Source organism: Mixophyes fleayi, chromosome 6 (genome assembly GCF_038048845.1).
Source record: "Mixophyes fleayi isolate aMixFle1 chromosome 6, aMixFle1.hap1, whole genome shotgun sequence".
Lineage (NCBI taxonomy): Eukaryota > Metazoa > Chordata > Amphibia > Anura > Limnodynastidae > Mixophyes > Mixophyes fleayi.
This window is the reverse complement of record NC_134407.1, coordinates 74955706-74973752: the sequence shown is the minus strand read 5'-3', so window position 1 is coordinate 74973752 and position 18047 is coordinate 74955706.

Sequence of the window (18047 nt, the reverse complement as noted above, 5' to 3'; positions counted from 1 at the left end):
TATAACATGCACTCTAAAACTAGACTGCATGTACCTACCAGCACAATATGGATGATGTCTTAAATGTGAATCATCATCATCACCATTTATTTATAATGTTGACATTATCCTGATAAACCTATATTGGCACCATTTGTAGGGACAAACACAGGATTTTAACAGGCAGAATTTGCCTTTAACCAAGTAATTTTACCCTCTTAGGGCGAAGCAAGATTATCATGGATCCTCTGCTTTAACCAAAATGTGGGCACCCACCACTTCCTGAGTCAAAGCAAACAATGCATTATATACATTATAATTAGTGGGGCTGCTACAAGCATATACCACAAGAGAAGTGACACTGTACAGTTTTCCTTACACACAGCATAAGAACAGACACTGGAAACATGGGAGCACAAGGCAGATGGGACCAGGGCCGTGGTTTCCCCTTCTGCTCTGGGCCTTGGGCAGTTGTCCCATCTGCCCCTATTATAGTCCACTACTAATCCTCACCATCAACTCTGCTCTTCCCTATGCTTTGATGCTTTAGAACTTCCTCTCTCTGTGCCCCTAGCCCCCAGATAAAATTTGGTCTACTGCACAACGGAGGCCTGATCAGCATATTGGTTCTGCCCGTCACATCATAATTGCAAACAAACCTGGACACAGCAGGCATGATTCATCAAGGAACTCAAAGTAAATGCATTATGCATTTTTTAAAAAAAATTGGATGGTAATTGCTCGCAAATACGCCCGTATTCAAGTTCAAGCCGATCTGAATAAATATATGTAGTTGAATAAGGTTGTAAGTACGCTCTGCCTATACGGCACTTGCCATATGCAGACTGACAAAACAAACTGCAGGATACATACAATGCATATGAATATATAAAGTCTCATCAGAACATACAGATAAAGAAAGAAAGCATATTAAAGACATTAACATCTGTTAATACTATCAACATTAATAAAAAATACATTAAAAAAATATGTTTATACATGAAATACATTTATCAGCATGTTATTAATGCCCGCTGTACATAAAACACATTTTTACAGTTGCTCTTAATTGCAAACACATGTTCTAGCATGCATTAGTGACCATCATCACTATCACTTGCCACTTTTTATTATTATTATTATTATTATTATTATTATCATTATCATTATTATTATTATACTTAATTTATAAGGCGCCACATGAGGTCCGCAGCGCCGTACAAGGAACCAGTATGTGGTATAACAGTACAATACAGTTAATAAATCGCACTACAACTCTAAACACAACTACTGGGGTATATATAGCACAGGCTGAAACCTGTGCCCATTAGCTTGGTTGCAACTAACAGGTTTAGAGCAACTGAAAGTGGTACAAAGACAATAGAGGAGTGGAGTCAATGGGCAGAGAGTCCAAAGATAAAATGTGCAGGGTAGCTGGTGAGCAAAAGTTTTAGGTAATGAGAACAGCAGGGAAGAGGGCCATGCTCACTAGAGCTTGCAATCTAAAGGGAAAGGAACAGACAAATGGTTGACAAATGGGGTTTAGCCAACGTAAGGGGATCTTAGGGCAAGAAGCAAGAGTGGTAGAGATGGAGGATTACAGAGGGTGAGGTATACTACATGGTGAAATGGTTAAGTGGAGGACTGGTAGGCTTTTAAAAACAGGTGGGTTTTCAGTGACAGTTTGAAGTTATACAGGCTAGGTGATAGTCTGATAGAATGAGGGAGAATGTTCCAGTGGTGAGGGGCATCACTGTAAATATCTTTGATATGAGAGTGAGATGTGGTTTGGGCTACTGGAGAGATGTTTTAGAGAATGTATGGAAATGAAGCCGGAGATGTAAGAAGCAGTGGAGTTGGAGAGGCTCCTTGTACATGAGGGTGAGGAATTTTAAGAAGATTCTGTAGAGGAAGGGGAGCAAATGTAAGGCTTGTCAACAGTGATAGAGTGGTCTGGAGGGGAGGAGAGTCGTGATGGAGGGAAGACAATGAGCTCAGTTTTGGCCATGTTAAGTTTTATAAAGCATAAGGACATCCAGGAGGACAAGGTGGTAAGGCAACTTGAAACCCGAGAGAGGAGGGAAGGGGTTGAAATCAGGAGATGAGAGGTAGAGTTGAGTGTCATCAGCATAGAGGTGCTACTAGAGCCTGAAGGAACTGAGAAACCACCCAAAGAGGATATGTACACAGAAAAGATCATAGGGCCAAGGCCAGAACACTATAGAACTCCTATGGACTGATGGATGGGGGAAGGAGGAACCAGAGGTAGAAACAGAAGGAGCAGTTGACAAGGTAGGAGGAGAACAATGAAAGGACAGTGGCAGAAAGGTCAATGGTGTGAATTGCATGGAGTAGAAGAAAGTGATCCATGGTGTCAAGGGCCGCAGAGAGGTCAAAGAGGAAAAGCAGAGAGAAGTGGCCCTAGGATTTGGGCAGAAGAATATCATTGGTGGCTTTGTCAAGGCAGTTTCTGTGGAGCTGAGGGGGCAAGAGCCAGATTGGAGAAGAGAAATGGAGTGGTAGTTAGAGAGTGAGGTGGGGTCAGGATTGGGTTCTTTAAAAACTGGTGAGACAAGAGCATGTTTAAAAGATGCAAGTGGAGAGTGGAGAGGGACAGATTGAAGAGGTGAGCATCTTTCAGTTGGTGCAAGTGAGCCCTTAAAATCATAGGCTGTCAGAAGTGTCCATTGCATTTGAAAATTAGTTGAATGCTCTTGCCTTTCCTGATATATAGTGTGTTTCTGAGCGTGCACAGAGCAATTGTTTGCAAAATACGGCAATATTAGCATTTTTGTTCCTTAATGAATCAGGCCCAATATGTGCATGCCACAGTACCAACAGAGAAACCGGCTGGATGTAGCAGTGTTATGACAAGTAGGGGTGCGGGGAACAGAGAAGCAGTCTTGACCTGCTGTGTCCTAATATGCAGACCAGGCCTTCCTCTTGAGGTCTGATCTCACCTGGGGTCTAAGTGCAGAGGAAAGAGGTTCCAAGGTAAACAGATGACAAAACACCCTATAGAGGGAATTTATCTGGAACTGTCTGACTAACTGGAACTGGGGACAGGGTGGGCTTCGAATATCAATCACTAATGTTGTAATTATTTTTTTCTGAACATATTCACAAAAACCATAAGTAGTAACACTTGGGAGGAAATCTATTTCCTGGAACACTACCAATTCAGCAATACCATCACCATTGCTACATAGAAAAGGTGAGCAGTGGAGGAGAAGGAAAAGAAAGTCTAATAACCTTCAAAACAGAGATTCTCAAATTTTTTGAACCAGTTTGAAATTTAGTTGAATTTGGTTAGTTTGAAATAGACTGTCACAGACTTGTGGGTTGAAGTTTGCGCTTATAGTTAAAACAAAAGATGTTAAAATAAATGATAAAATGATGCTGAAATGGCTTCTTTTTATGGTATTTTTAATGGTTTTTTTTACTTCAAACAGCAAACATTAGTAATATGTCACAATCATAGAAAATTGTTACAAATACTATAGAATGCTACTGTTTAATTACAAGCAAGGTCGAACATGGTCAAACTTTTATTCGCCTTGTATGAATATCGTTGTTTTTTTTAAGTCTTTTGATAGCTTGAGAGTTTGTCACAAATTTTGGAATTTAAGCCCAATTTGAACAACTTTATGAAAAAAAAAAAACAAATAGAGCAAATCTATTCAATACCACACTGAAGCAGCCAGTTTGCAGAAGACTCAATCATAAAATGATCAGCTGCTGATTTCCCCAATTAATGTAAATTGTAATAACCAGGACTAAATGAAAATAAAAGATTCCCTACAACTGCAAAAAAGGCTGGTAAAAAAAAGAAGCCTGATATTTGCATCAATTCAATGCTGCTCTTTTGAGTGCCAGCAATTGCTCAACGGTTAATTGCTCTAATGCCAAACAACTTGGATTTTCTTCTGCTTGAGTTATTGTAAAAAGTTAGGGTCCTTTGCAAACCCTTACCTAGCCTCTACCAGTAATCTGCGCATGCCTCTTCCCCCACATTCTAAGGCTAACAGCCAGTTATACCTGACCTCCACTACAGCATAACCCTAACCTCCTCTAATCATCAACCAGCAACACCCATGTGGTGACATTAATTTACTATTTATGGGCCTGATTCATTAAGGATCTTAAATGAAGAGGATTCTTATTTCAGTCTCCTGGACAAAACCATGTTACATTGCAAGGGGTGCAAATGAGTGTTCAATTTTGCACATAAGTTAAATACTGCCTGTTTTTTCATGTAGCACACAAATACTTGATAGCTAATTTGCACACTGCAATTTAAAGTTGATATGTGTGTGCTACATGAAAAAACAGGCAGTCTTTAACTTCTGTGCAAAACCGAACACTCATTTGCACCCCTTGCAATGTAACATGGTTTTGTCCAGGAGACTGAAATAAGAATCCTCTTCATTTAAGATCCTTAATGAATCAGGCCCTATGTTATTGCCTTAATTCTCCAAATTGTCTCAACAATCAATAGTCATGTTATTTTGTGTGCAACTCTTATGAGGGAGCAGTGCATGGAATAAATGACTCATGCCTTCAGCAAAGTAAGCATGAGTTTTGAGTACACAGGAAAACAAATTATTAATTTGATTAGAAAAAAAAAAAAAAAAAATTTACATAATCGCGAATTTCCAGTTTGTTCTCAGTTTTGTATGTAAATGCAGCAAATTACAATTACCAACCCTAGAAGGCTTTGTGAAATTCAATCCTACATATGTTAGTGCTAACTGCAGCCTAAATTCCAGCTCCTCCTGCAGTAGTACCTGGCAGACACATTTGTAAAAAATAAAAGGGCTTCTAGCATCTCCAGGATTATGTGCCATCTACATTAGGGATTATTACAACACAAGGAAGGGAAGGTTCGCTCTTGCTTTTGTTGGTAGGGCAACGACTGGAGAAATGCGTATAGAAGTGTGTAGAGAGATATTTTTAAACTTTTCTGCTAAATTTCACATTTGGGGTATATTTACTAAACTGCGGGTTTGAAAAAGTGGAGATGTTGCCTATAGCAATCAATTACATTCTAGTTATCGTTTATTTAGTACAATATACCCCTAAGTGTTTCCAGTCTGTACCACAACCACACAGCAGAATAAATTATGTTCTATTCATAAACTATAAATTCTTTGCCTTGCCAATGTACAAATATAGTGCGGAAAGGCAAAGCAATAGTGGTACTCAAAGATTATATCTCTGTGAAATGGACTGTTTTACAGAAAAACTCTTATGGCAAGAATTTTTGGCTTAATTTATTTCTAGAAGTGAGTGAAGTAGAATAAGAGGTCTAGATCAGGCCTGTCCAACCTGCGGCCCTCCAGGTGTTGTGAAACTACAAGTCCCAGCATGCCCTTCCAGCTATCAACTGGTTGTCTACTGGCAAAGCATGCTGGGGCTTGTAGTTTCACAATATCTGGAGGGCCGCAGGTTGGACAGGCCTGGTCTAGATGGTAGAGAAGAAATCAGTATAGCTTATGATATTGTTATTGTTGTGTTGTAGGTTATTGCATTTTACTAGGTTCGACTGTAAATGCTTACATGTGGTTTGGTGCATTGTTTAGGTTTTTTTTATACTGCAGGTATGTTGTGGTTATTGTAATGTGTGTAGGGGTCTTGGTGTATTAGTTATTGGTGGTGGGGTAACCAAGAGCTGATTTTTCTCGTTAGGAAAGCCTGTAGTATATGGTATTGATTTCCAAGTAGTATGCATTGTATCTTTCTTTACGCTCTTGATTGGATGAAAGTCCCCAGTATTAGTTTTCAGCATAAAGAATTTGTTAAATGTTAGTAATTTTAGTAGTATAAATATGAGAATTATATGAAAGAGCAGTGATAAGATCTGGTGAACGAGAGAATCCATGTTTCAATATGTATTACTGTCTAATTATAATGCTGTCTGTACTAAGAGTTGCCACGGGAACATAGCAGCAAGCTGTTAATAAGTAAACCATCCAGTCATTTCATTTTAAACCTCCCCTATTCCTTCTGTTCTTTTTATGTTCTAAATTTGAACATTAATCGTTTCAATTTGCAGAATGGATCTTCACAAATATGCTGGCACCTCTACTTCTATTGGCTTAGGCCTGACTTATAATGCTATAGGAGAAGTACAACCTTGCATAAGACATTGTTTCCATTTTGTGTAACAACTATCTTAACTTACTTCATCCTTTGTGTTGCTCAGTTATCTGGCATTGGAAAAAAAAGTTTATTGTATATTTCAAATTTATATCATAGCATACTGTGCAAAATAACATTTATCTGAACCTTGCTCAAGATTTCTGCTACTGTTCCTCACCCTCACTACATTAGGTGGTATGTTCTAATAGTCAAATGACAACAACTACTTACTCTGAATTTGTTTTTTTCATTAAATAGTACTTTGCAATACACATCAGTGGTCACCTGTGGGTTTAAATAATTTGCTGTGTTCTGAAGAGGTAGTCAACAGGGAGCCACCTTATACATATATGATTTTTAAAATCAGGAATGTTCTTGTTACCATGACCTTTTTCTTGTTACATTACACAAAGATATCTTGAAGGAAACTTATATTTGTTTATAGAAATAGGTACTTTTCTCATGCATTAAAAACCATGTGCATGCATCTTAATAGGTATTCAATCACTTGTCTACATAAAACATAATTTAACAAACACAGATACACCAAAAACCAATACAATATACATTTCTAAACTAATTAGTGGTCAAGCTTAACCAGCTAACAAGTACTTCTAGTAGCCATGAGAAATGTATCTACTCAGATCCATACAGTAGGTCAAAATGAGGAAAAACAAAAGAGGGCTCAGGCCTAATTAAGGAATAAAGCATACAATAGATCGGGCCTGGCCACCCTGTGGCTCTCCAAGTGTCGTGAAGCTACAAGCCCCAGCATGCTTTGCAAGTAGATAGCCAGCCAAGGCAGGGTATGCTGGGACTTGTAGTTTCCCAACACCTGGCGAGCCACAGGTTGGCCAGTCCTGCATTAGATAATCACAGTCTACTAAATTAAGCAGACTTGTAACACTAATGCAAGCTTGCATTTAAAATCAGTGTTGGTATAATATATTGTAAGCAGAACAGGTGTTTACAATAACTCAAGCTATTCGTTACTTAGATATTCTAACTGTCCACTACAATAACAGAGAAAAACAAGCCTGCGCTCGGTATATCCCACATTATATATGATACCAGCTGCTTGGCAATAAGCCCACGCTCGGTATATCCCATATTGTATGTGGTACCAGCTGCGTGGCAATATAGATGCCCATATATTATACAAACCAAAAGACAGTTGTCAGCGCTTATCCTTTACACTGCATATCTGTGTGTGTCTAACAAAATGAAAACATGTGGTATTAGTTCATATTTTGATCAAAAGATTTAAGCCTGCATCCCAACGTCAAGGGAACCTCATTATATGCAGGTCCTACACTGACCTATATGCTTTAAACACCATAAAGCAATAAAGCATTTTTGCAGATGTTGTTCCTCTGAAATTCCAACTTAAAATTCCTTCTAGTTTTAGAAGCTAATGAAATCTTTAGCACAGAGAAATAAGTGCTAAGGCTGGGAGAACCAAGCCGACCACTCTAGGGAGAAATAGGCCTTTTCATCCTTTGATAAATACACCAATAAATTACTTCATCAATGTTTTTACAGATCAGAACCAAACTGAATAAGCTCTGACTACCTAAATCCAGAAGTGTTTAAAGACATCTTGGTGCAGTGCAAAAGACAATTCTCCAAATGTGGGTGGTGCCCCCCAATCCACCATTGATAAAACTCTTTATAGAGAGGCCCTACACAAGGCAACACATGTGCAAGCACTTTCTATGGTATTGTAGAGCTGTATTGCAATTCTTTCTATAAACCATACACAGATTTCATCATGACTTGATGAGCACTATCTGGTGAGGCAGGTAACTGGTGATAATCCCATCTTGCTGTGGAAATGATGTAGAAGTTTGGATGGAAAACTGTCTTTATTTTGAATTGGTCAAAATAATAAGGACTGATAGGGATTCATGTGTCTTTACCCAATGTTGTTTTGTAAAGGTCGTAGTGGACATTTAGAAGTGGTGGTATGGAAAATTTATATGCATGGATTTTTTTGCAATGTAGGTGGCGGCATGGCATACCGCCTTATACACCCCATCTCGACCACTGGTCATCATTAAAAGTTGTTTTGTGTTAATTACTAGATATGCAAACGGTCTTATGAATGGTATATAAAATGACTTTACATAAAATACAGATATAATGAGTTTCTCGAAATCTATAATTATGTATAACAATTATAAAGTTTCTCTATAATTGGTATATACAAGTATAACAATTCTGTAGGGTCATAAATAATACTGCAACAGGTTGTTTTTCTCTAACTTTCTTTCATTAGCATTTTTGGACAATATTTCTTAGCATAATGGAAGTCATGCACCCATGGAACATACTTAATGACCCTTCCCCTGCCCCTCTCTCGCTTGTCTTCCCTCTTTTCTGTCTTCTACCCTCTACCCTCATACATAGTTCTCTTCCACAGAACCGAGCAGCTATAGATTCAGTGCGGCATGTTAAGCAGATCATTTTCACATTGTGGGGTCTGTTTATCAAGCTGCAATAGCCCAAAAATTGATCCCCTGCCGGATCAGATCACTATATGCATCTGTGGACATTAGTCGTGCATCCTTCATGGAGTATTGGATCTCCGATTTGGTGGGATTTGCAGCGATACATAATGATTGTTACCACAGCTCAATTATAAATATACCTCTTAAGTGACAGTACCAGCAATCCTGTTCTTTCCTACCTAGTAGCAAATGTCCCAGTAAGACCTGTGCTTGTGAGGGTCACTAACTAGTCCTCCTAAGATTATTGGGCCCAGTGGCTAACTTGACAGTTGCAACCTTAATAGCTACATCACTGGAAACAAAATAAACAATACAAATTTCTAAACTTAACTAAAGCAATTTCCTAAGTGCAAACTTCTCGAAATATAAAAGAGAACATAATGTATCTTACAGAGACCAGATACAGACAGATCCGTCGGGGAGGGGCTCTTGCTGTCTGCATTCACACTCTGTATTTCCCTTAATGAGAAGGTCATACTGTAGTTGCTTGGAGACACAACATGTTTGCTATGGAAGGTATACATTGTAACATCTGCTGTTTCATGGACAGCCTTATTTGAAATCAGCATGAAATTGATCAATATTTTTTCAATTGGCTTTTTTATGTGAGAAGAAAGCTCTTCTCCCACTGCATTATAGTTATTCAAATAACCTTCTCTTTTCTCTATTTCATATATCATTTATTTTCTTTTGTCTGAGTGGACATACTGTGCAAAATATATCAATGCGAGAATACCAGTGATATGAATGTGTAAACGTTGCTTATGTGTTTTTATGTTACTGATTAATACTGTAAGTATTAAAAAAAGAATGACAATCACATATGCTTACAAAGCAGGTGCCAGAATGAGGTAATACTGATCAGGAATTTGTATTAATTACTATATTTATGTGATGCATGAGTAACTATGGCCCTCATGTGTCATACATGTCTGTTCCATTGTCAGTCTGACAGTAAAAATCATATCCACTCACTGCATAGTTTTTGTGGCTTTGCTTACTTTCCTAAGGGCTTTCTAGAGGTAGCAACAACAAGAAAGACATAGGATTACATTCCATAGATCTGTGTATACCTTTTAAAATAAGTATCTGCATCAGTAAGTATACACCAATTTTAATAAACTCATCAACAGTTCAATTTTCTGCTTTAGCGCTTGGAAAGCTCAGAAAGACATGTAGTGTAAGAATAAAATTATATCAATATGAGCTGACAACTAAGTCCCCCATTGGTTGGGAGACTAGCATTATTGTAACATTGTTAATGATCAGGGACATTTTAGGAATGGAGTATAACAAAGACAGTGTTAGGTTGCCAACAGAAATTACGAGGTGTGTGACTTAAAATGACAGTCTATATTTTATGATACAAATGATCAACAAGAAACAGTATATGCAGAGTATCAGATGCAGCATATCAGATGCAGACAATCATGTTCAGAATCATATGCAAATTTATCAGGTTCAGAATTATATGCAAATTATCAGGTTCAGAATCTTATGCGAAATTATTAGGTTCATATGCAGATGGCTCTGCAATCAACAGTCAAATATGTAAGACAGAAAGTCCTAATAGGGCAGCATGGTGGCTAAGTGGTTAGCACTTCTGTCTTACAGCACTGGGGTAATAAGTTCAATTCCCAGCCATGTCCTTACCTGTGAGGAGTTTGTATGTTCTCCCTGTGTTTGCGTGGGTTTCCTCCGGGTGCTCCGGTTTCTTCCCACACTCCAAAAACATACTGGTAGGTTAATTGGCTGCTAACAAATTGACCCTAGTCTGTGTGTCTCTGTGTGTGTGTGTGTGTGTGTGTGTGTGTGTGTATGTTAGGGAATTTAGACTGTAAGCCCCTATGGGGCAGGGACTGATGTGAGTGAGTTCTCTGTACAGCGCTGCGGAATTAGTGGCGCTATATCAATAAATGGGGATCATGATGAATATCAGAGCAGGAGATTAACCCAAATCAGCAGACGTGGTACAGCAGAATATCGCAGTGTACAAATCCACAGTGTATAACAGACAAGAGTATCTAAAGTATTCTGAGACAGACCCAGAGTCTCTCAGAACAGCTGACTTGAAGTAGTACAAAGTCAATGCAAATTCTTACCACTCCAATTGGATTGAGTGGAGCTGCAGAACTGATGGTCAGGATGCAGACCACAATAGATGCGGAGTAGCTGAACACCAGAGAGATGTGCCACGTCAGCATACAGAGCCGGTTGTATAAATGGTAATGGTACTGCAGAAGTAGTAGTGTCTCGGGACACTACTACCTCAGCCAGTACAGAGTATTTGGCAGCCAGGCAGGTAACAGCAGGGCCATCTTTTCCGGGGGCCCTGCGGGCAAGGGGGCCCATCCTAAGCAGCTCTGTTAAAAAAAAAATCCTGAAAAAAAATGAAAATACTTACCTTGCGGTCACGTTAGCGGCGATCCAGCTCCCTCCCTGGTCCCCTCTTCCGTGCTGTGCTCGCAGTGAATGCTGGGCGTGATGTCAGTGAGACAGGAATCAGAACCAGAATCATAGTCAGACATAGCCAGGGATCAGACCCAAAATTGTAGTCAGAAGTAGCCAGGGAACCAGAAAACAGATACTGGATAATATTGCACAGGAACCACGACGCTACTGCTAGAGCAAATCGCTATCACTGGCAAAGATGGAGTGTCAGGATAGGCCTTAAATAGTGTAGGCAACCATTCAAAATGCAGTTAACACAAATGCAATGCAGATCAGCCAAATTGAGAGCAGAGAGCTCTCATACACAGGGAAATACAGCAGAACCTGTTATCTAACAACAAAATCCTAACACTTACAGGTTTTTTGATTGAAAAAGTAGCTTTATTCATATAAAGTACAAAAAAAACAGGCCATTCAAGTGTACACAGTACACCGTAAGACATAATCATGCATACATTTTAGTACAATACAGGGCATAAAGTACAAGATATAACATACACTATATACATCAAGTACTGCACTAACCATTCAAATTTTAACCAATATTACATTACAATAAAAAACATTGGATGTGAGGTGGATGTAGGTGAGAGGGGTAGGGTGGTGGAGTCACGAGCAAAAAGTTTTTATTGAGGACAGACACAAAGGAAAGGGTGCATAAATAGACATGACATTCAATAATACTTCAAGCTGTGAAAGGGGAATGGGTTGGAGGGGGTAAGGGAGGGGAAGCACAAACCAAAGATTTTATTGATAAAAAAGACACAGGATGGAAAAGGAGAAGAGGGAGACAAAAATCAATAACAATCAATCGTCGTCTTCTTCTTGACTGTCAAGGGTGGTATAGTCTCTTAGCAGGCTGTGGATCAGCCTGCGACAGTCCTGGATGGTCATCTTCTCCCGCTTCAAGATGAGGCGATTCCTGGCAAGCCACATAGCGTCCTTAAAACAGTTCAAAAGGCGCCAGGCCTCCTGGATTGCCCCAACGGTGTGGGTCCCAGGAAATAATCTATAAAATACAGAGTGGTATGAAAGGCAAGTCATGGGCACACTGTCCTTAAGTTCATGTTCCAGGGCATCCAACAGTGCCTGTGCAGTGGGGCAGTCCCAAAATATATGCTGAGCAGTCTCCCTTCTTGTGATACAAAAGGGGCAGTGAACATATCTGCACAGGTTCCGGGAGTGCATGAATGTCCTGAGAGGCAGACCCCCCTGGATAGCCATCCATGCAATGTCCTTATGTCTATGTCAGCCTCTTAGAGGCCACATTCTTCCAGACGTGTTTGGCTGTAGCCACAGGGAGCCCTGGAACAAACTCCATAATGTCTTTAGCTCTGATGAGCTTGTGGATAGTTTTGGGTTTCCACAAGTCTGGTTTAAGTCCTTCCAGATGGTGCTCCCTCACAAATTGTCCAACATCCAGGTAAAACAAAAGTGTAGTCCAGTTGTAAGGGAAGGAGCTGTCCCACTTGAAAGGAGGAACAAGCTTTTTCCTTCTGCCTCTTTGGAGGAACAAGGTTCCTCCAAAGAGGTAGAAGGAAAAAGCGAGACATGGACTTCCAAGCAGAGCAAATGTTCTTTTCAAGGAGTGTCCTGCGGATGCAGTTGCAAACAAAGCAGGCCCGCAGCATGGTGGGAATATCGGGGATCCCTTTCCCACCTTTGTGGGGCTCCTTGTACATCACTGACCGCTTCACTGTGTCCATTTTGGAGCCCCAGATGAAGTGAAAGACTGTCCTCGTGATGTCTTACAGACGGCAGCAAGAGGTGGCCAAGCTTGGGCCGTATACTGCAGAACGGGAAGAATTTTGTTGCGCAGCACCAGTGCATTCCCTTCGATGGTAAGGTCTCTGAGGCTCCACAGTCCAACTTTCTGTCTGACTGTCACTAGTCTCTTTTCGCAACACTTCAGGGCCGCCTCCTCTCCACCAAATGAAACTCCAAGGATTTTGATGAAGTCCGGCTTGATTGTGAAGGGGAATGCAGCGGGGGATGACAGGTGCCACTGACCAAACAGCAATGCCTCTGACTTTCCACAGTTGACCTTTGCCCCTGAAGCTCGGCCGAAGTTCTCGCAGGTCTGGACGAGTGCTGCCACCGAACGCTGTTCAGCGCAGAAGACAGTGACATCATCCGTGTAGAGCGAACACTTGGCCTCTAGTAGGTCTGGACCCGGTGCGGTGATGCCTCTTATCTCTGGATTCCGCCTGATGCACAGGCACACATACAGGTAGCACACCTGCATTACAGCTCAAACTAATTGGAAGTAAAAAACTCTCACGCACAGGGAAACAGAAACAGATGACAGAAGCAGGATCCTAACCAACAGTGTGTGTATCTCTATAAAACTGTATGAGTGTGAAACAAAATAACGGCATAGAGATTCTGCTGTAAATTATATGTGGATAATAGATTTCTATGAGATTTATACTGGGTTCACCAGGGGGCCTATGACTAGTAGCACCCCAGATGTCCCAGAAATGAAGCTGCTGAATAGTCAATTGGAAACATAAATAATAAATACCAAAATAGGGCTACATAATGGTGAAAAAGATAGATTAAAATTTAAAATAGTACTATATAACACACCATGAAGCTCTCTGGAGTGAATGTTGAGGGTTGAAGCAAGATTAGGAGAGTCCTGAAGTCTGTTTGGAAATAAACCACTTGCTTATCTGAAACCTATGTTGAACTCTGAGAGAATGAGGGCCTATTGCTGACTGTATTTTCTAGATTACATGCTTCTTAGTATGTGCACTAACATATTTTTTGTAGTTGCTTTAAACAATTGTGGTCACATTAGCTCCAATCAATTTATGAATAATACACTGTTAAATGTGTACTTTTATTGAACTGTTAGGTGGACAAACTGCTATTATGGACAGGGAATATTCATAGTCATCATCTTTCTTTATTTCTAAGGTACCACAGGTTCTGCAGTTGTAGACATAAATGCAGCATAATTAAATATCAGAGGTACAGCATGAGTATAAAACAAAGATTATGCAAAATAAAGCATAAAGAAGCATGACAATGGCAAGTACAGCCTACAACATACTTGCCAACTCTACCGGAATGTTCGGGAGACTCCCAAAAACCGGGTCGGTCTCCGGGACTCCTGGGAATGCAGGCAAGTCTCCCACATCCCGCAGTTCCCTGGCCAAAATAACACGTTTCGTTGCCAAAATGACACGAGTCACCGCCCCCCCACCCCCTCCCACCCTCTAGTCACGCCCCCTGCCCGGGATCTCCCAGACCTCACTGCCTGAAAGTAGGCAAGTATGGCCTACAGCCTATGGAGACCAGTAAGTGAGTATGAGACAGAGGGAACAACAAAGGCCCTGACCATGAGAGCTTAAAGTCTAATGAGTATCCTGCTGTAGTTGCGACATCATAACCTAAATCACTTATATTATAGAGAATAATTGTAAAATAACAAGTAAAAGTTGGGCTTATAAAAAAGCAGAAAATGTATTAAAAAAGCATTGCTTGGTTTGGGATGAGATTCACTAATTTCCTGAAGGTCTCTCAGCATAGAAATATAGAAAGCCCCACTGCACCCAACCCAGCTCCTTTTGTCCTGTGAGCATTTTTTTTTTTGCTATTACTTCTGAAGCCTTATTTAACCATTTATTAGTTTTCTGGCAAATAATTACACCAAGTTAAGGGAAAAGGATAATTACCAATGGATAAATACTCCAAACTTATTTTTTTCCCATAGGCCGCTGACCTGTCTTTCCAGAGTCTCTTGCAATTAATAAAAAGCAGTATACTGCAAGATACGTTTTTCCGAGGTCTGGAATATTTATATCACGTTTTATTTTGCTGTCAGTGAACATGCTGTTGTTTCTTTTGTTTGCCTATGGCACAATCTTATGTTCTCTATTGGATGTGGCACAATGACACAGTGGTTAGCATTGCTTTCTCACAGGGCTGAGGCCATGGGTTAAATTCTCACCAGGGCACTGTGTGACGTTTTATGTTCTCCCCATGTTTGTGTGGGTTTCATTCAAAGGCACTGAATTCCTCCCACAGTCTACAAACATACTGGTAGGTTAATTGACCTTTGACAAAAATGGACCATATTGTATGTGTGTGATTGTGTGTTAGGGAATTAAACTGTAGGGCAAGATCTACTAAAGTGCATTTATTAATTATTAAAACAACAGTTTCACAAACCACCATTTTACAGATCACCATCCAGATTTTTAACATGATCAAAAAACAAACAGCCGGATTGACTAAGCTGCTATTTGATAAACCACCAGGAAAATCGCCATCAAAACAGCTAAAACAAAACAAGTGGTTGTGGGAGGCAAGATTGCTCAAAATGCATGCCATACCTCCCAACTGTCCCTATTTTGGCGGCATTGTCCTGATTCGTGGGGGCAAAGGGACAGGACTTATGGTGAAGTAGGAGGCAGAGTTTCGGGGTCTATGCCCATTTGTGGGCGGAGTTTGATAGGAATGGGGCAGGGTTTTGGTATGACAGGTGGGGTTTATTTTGTCCAGCTTTCTTGGATTCTAAATGTTGGGAGCTACGCTTGCTGTTTGAGCTATCTTGCCACTCAGAACATAAAATGTTCTCAACTTTATTATACTGATGAAATAAACATTTCACACTTTCACACTAAGCAAGATTCTTTATGATAGGGAGCAGATAATATTAGAGGAGAAAACATCAACTTAAAAAGAACATTGTTTTTTAGTTGTAAAACATTTAGACTAAGGCAGTGGTTCCCAAACTTTTGCAGTTCACGGCACCCTTAGAGTCTCCAAATTTTTTCAAGGCACCCCTCCAAAATAATTACTGAACAGTCCTGTTTTAGAGGTAGTTGGGTCAAAAAGTTGTAATAAGTATTTAGGTCACGACAGAAATTCTTATTTAGTTGTATGCAAAAATGCCCCTCTGCATCCAGGCACACTGCCTCCTCTGCATCCAGGCACACTGCCCCCTCTGCAACCAGGCACACTGCCCTCTCTCACATTGCCCCCTCTGTCACGCTGGCCCCCTCCTCTGCCCTCTGTCACGCTGGCCCCCTCCTCTGCCCTCTGTCACACTGGCCCCTCCTCTGCCATCTCTCATGCTGTCCCCCTTCTCTGCCCTCTCTCCCCCTCCTCTGTCCTCCTCCTCTGCCATCTGTCCTCCTCCTCTGCCATATGTCCCCCTCCTCTGCCCTCTGGTCCCTCCTCTGCTCTCTGCCCCCCTCCTCTGCCCTCTGTCCCCCTCCTCTGCCCTCTGTCCCCCTCCTCCTCTGCCATCTGTCCTCCTCCTCTGCTCTCTGTCCCCCTCCTCTGCCCTCTGTCCCCCTCCTCTGTCCTCCTGGTCTGCCCTCTGTCCCCCTCCTCTGCTCTCTGTCCTCCTGGTCTGCCATCTGTCCTCCTCCTCTGCTCTCTGTCCTCCTCCTCTGCCCTCTGTCCCCCTCCTCTGCCCTCTGTCCCCCTCCTCTGCCCTCTGTCCTACTCCTCTGCCCTCTGTCCTCCTGGTCTGCCATCTATCCTCCTCCTCTGCTCTCTGTCCTCCTGGTCTGCCATCTGTCCTCCTCCTCTGCTCTCTGTCCTCCTGGTCTGCCATCTGTCCTCCTCCTCTGCTCTCTGTATCCTCGTCTGACCTCTGTCCCCCTCTGCCCTCTGTCCCCCTCCTCCTCTGCCCTCTGTCCTCCTCCTTTGCCTCTGTCCTCCTCCTCCTCTGCCCTCGGTCTGCTCTCTGTCCCCCTCCTCCTCTGCCATCTGTCCTCCTGGTCTGCCCTCTGTCCCCTCCTCCTCTGCCATCTGTCCTGCCCTCTGTCCCCCTCCTCCTCTGCCCTCTGTCCTCCGCCTTTGCCATCTGTCCTCCTTCTCCTCTGCCCTCGGTCTGCTCCCTGTCCCCCTCCTCCTCTGCCATCTGTCCTCCTGGTCTGCCCTCTGTCCCCCTCCTCCTCTGCCATCTGTCCTTCTGGTCTGCCCTCTGTCCCCCTCCTCTGCCCTCTGTCCTCCTTCTTTGCCATCTGTCCTCCTCCTCCTCTGCCCTCGGTCTGCCCTCTGTCCCCCTCTTCTGTCCTCCTGGTCTGCCCTCTGTCCCCCTCCTCTGCTCTCTGTCCTCCTGGTCTGCAATCTGTCCTCCTCCTCTGCTCTCTGTCCTACTCCTCTGCCCTCTGTCCCCTACCTCTGCCCTCTGTCCTACTCCTCTGCCCTCTGTCCTCCTGGTCTGCCATCTGTCCTCCTCCTCTGCTCTCTGTCCTCCTGGTCTGCCATCTGTCCTCCTCCTCTGCTCTCTGTATCCTCGTCTGCCCTCTGTCCCCCTCTGCCCTCTGTCCCCCTTCTCCTCTGCCCTCTGTCCTCCTCCTTTGCCTCTGTCCTCCTCCTCCTCTGCCCTCGGTCTGCTCTCTGTCCCCCTCCTCCTCTGCCATCTGTCCTCCTGGTCTGCCCTCTGTGCCCCTACTCCTCTGCCATCTGTCCCCCTCCTCCTCTGCCCTCTGTCCTCCTCCTTTGCCCTCTGTCCCCCTCCTCCTCTGCCATCTGTCCTCCTGGTCTGCCCTCTGTTCCCCTCCTCTGCCCTCTGTCCTCCTTCTTTGCCATCTGTCCTCCTCCTCTGCCCTTGGTTTGCCCTCTGTCCCCCTCCTCCTCTGCCATCTGTCCTCCTGGTCTGCCCTCTGTCCCCTCCTCCTCTGCCATCTGTCCTCCTGGTCTGCCCTCTGTCCCCCTCCTCCTCTGCCATCTGTCCTCCTGGTCTGCCCTCTGTCCCTTCCTCCTCTGCCATCTGTCCTCCTGGTCTGCCCTCTGTCCCCCTCCTCCTCTGCCCTCTGTCCTCCTTCTTTGCCATCTGTCCTCCTCCTCCTCTGCCCTCGGTCTGCCCTCTGTCCCCCTCCTCCTCTGCCCTCTGTCCTCCCTCTTTGCCATCTGTCCTCCTCCTCCTCTGCCCCACGCCAGGCAAAAAAAAAAATTAAAGACTGAATGACGTCAGTGACAGCTGCGGGAGAGAGGAGG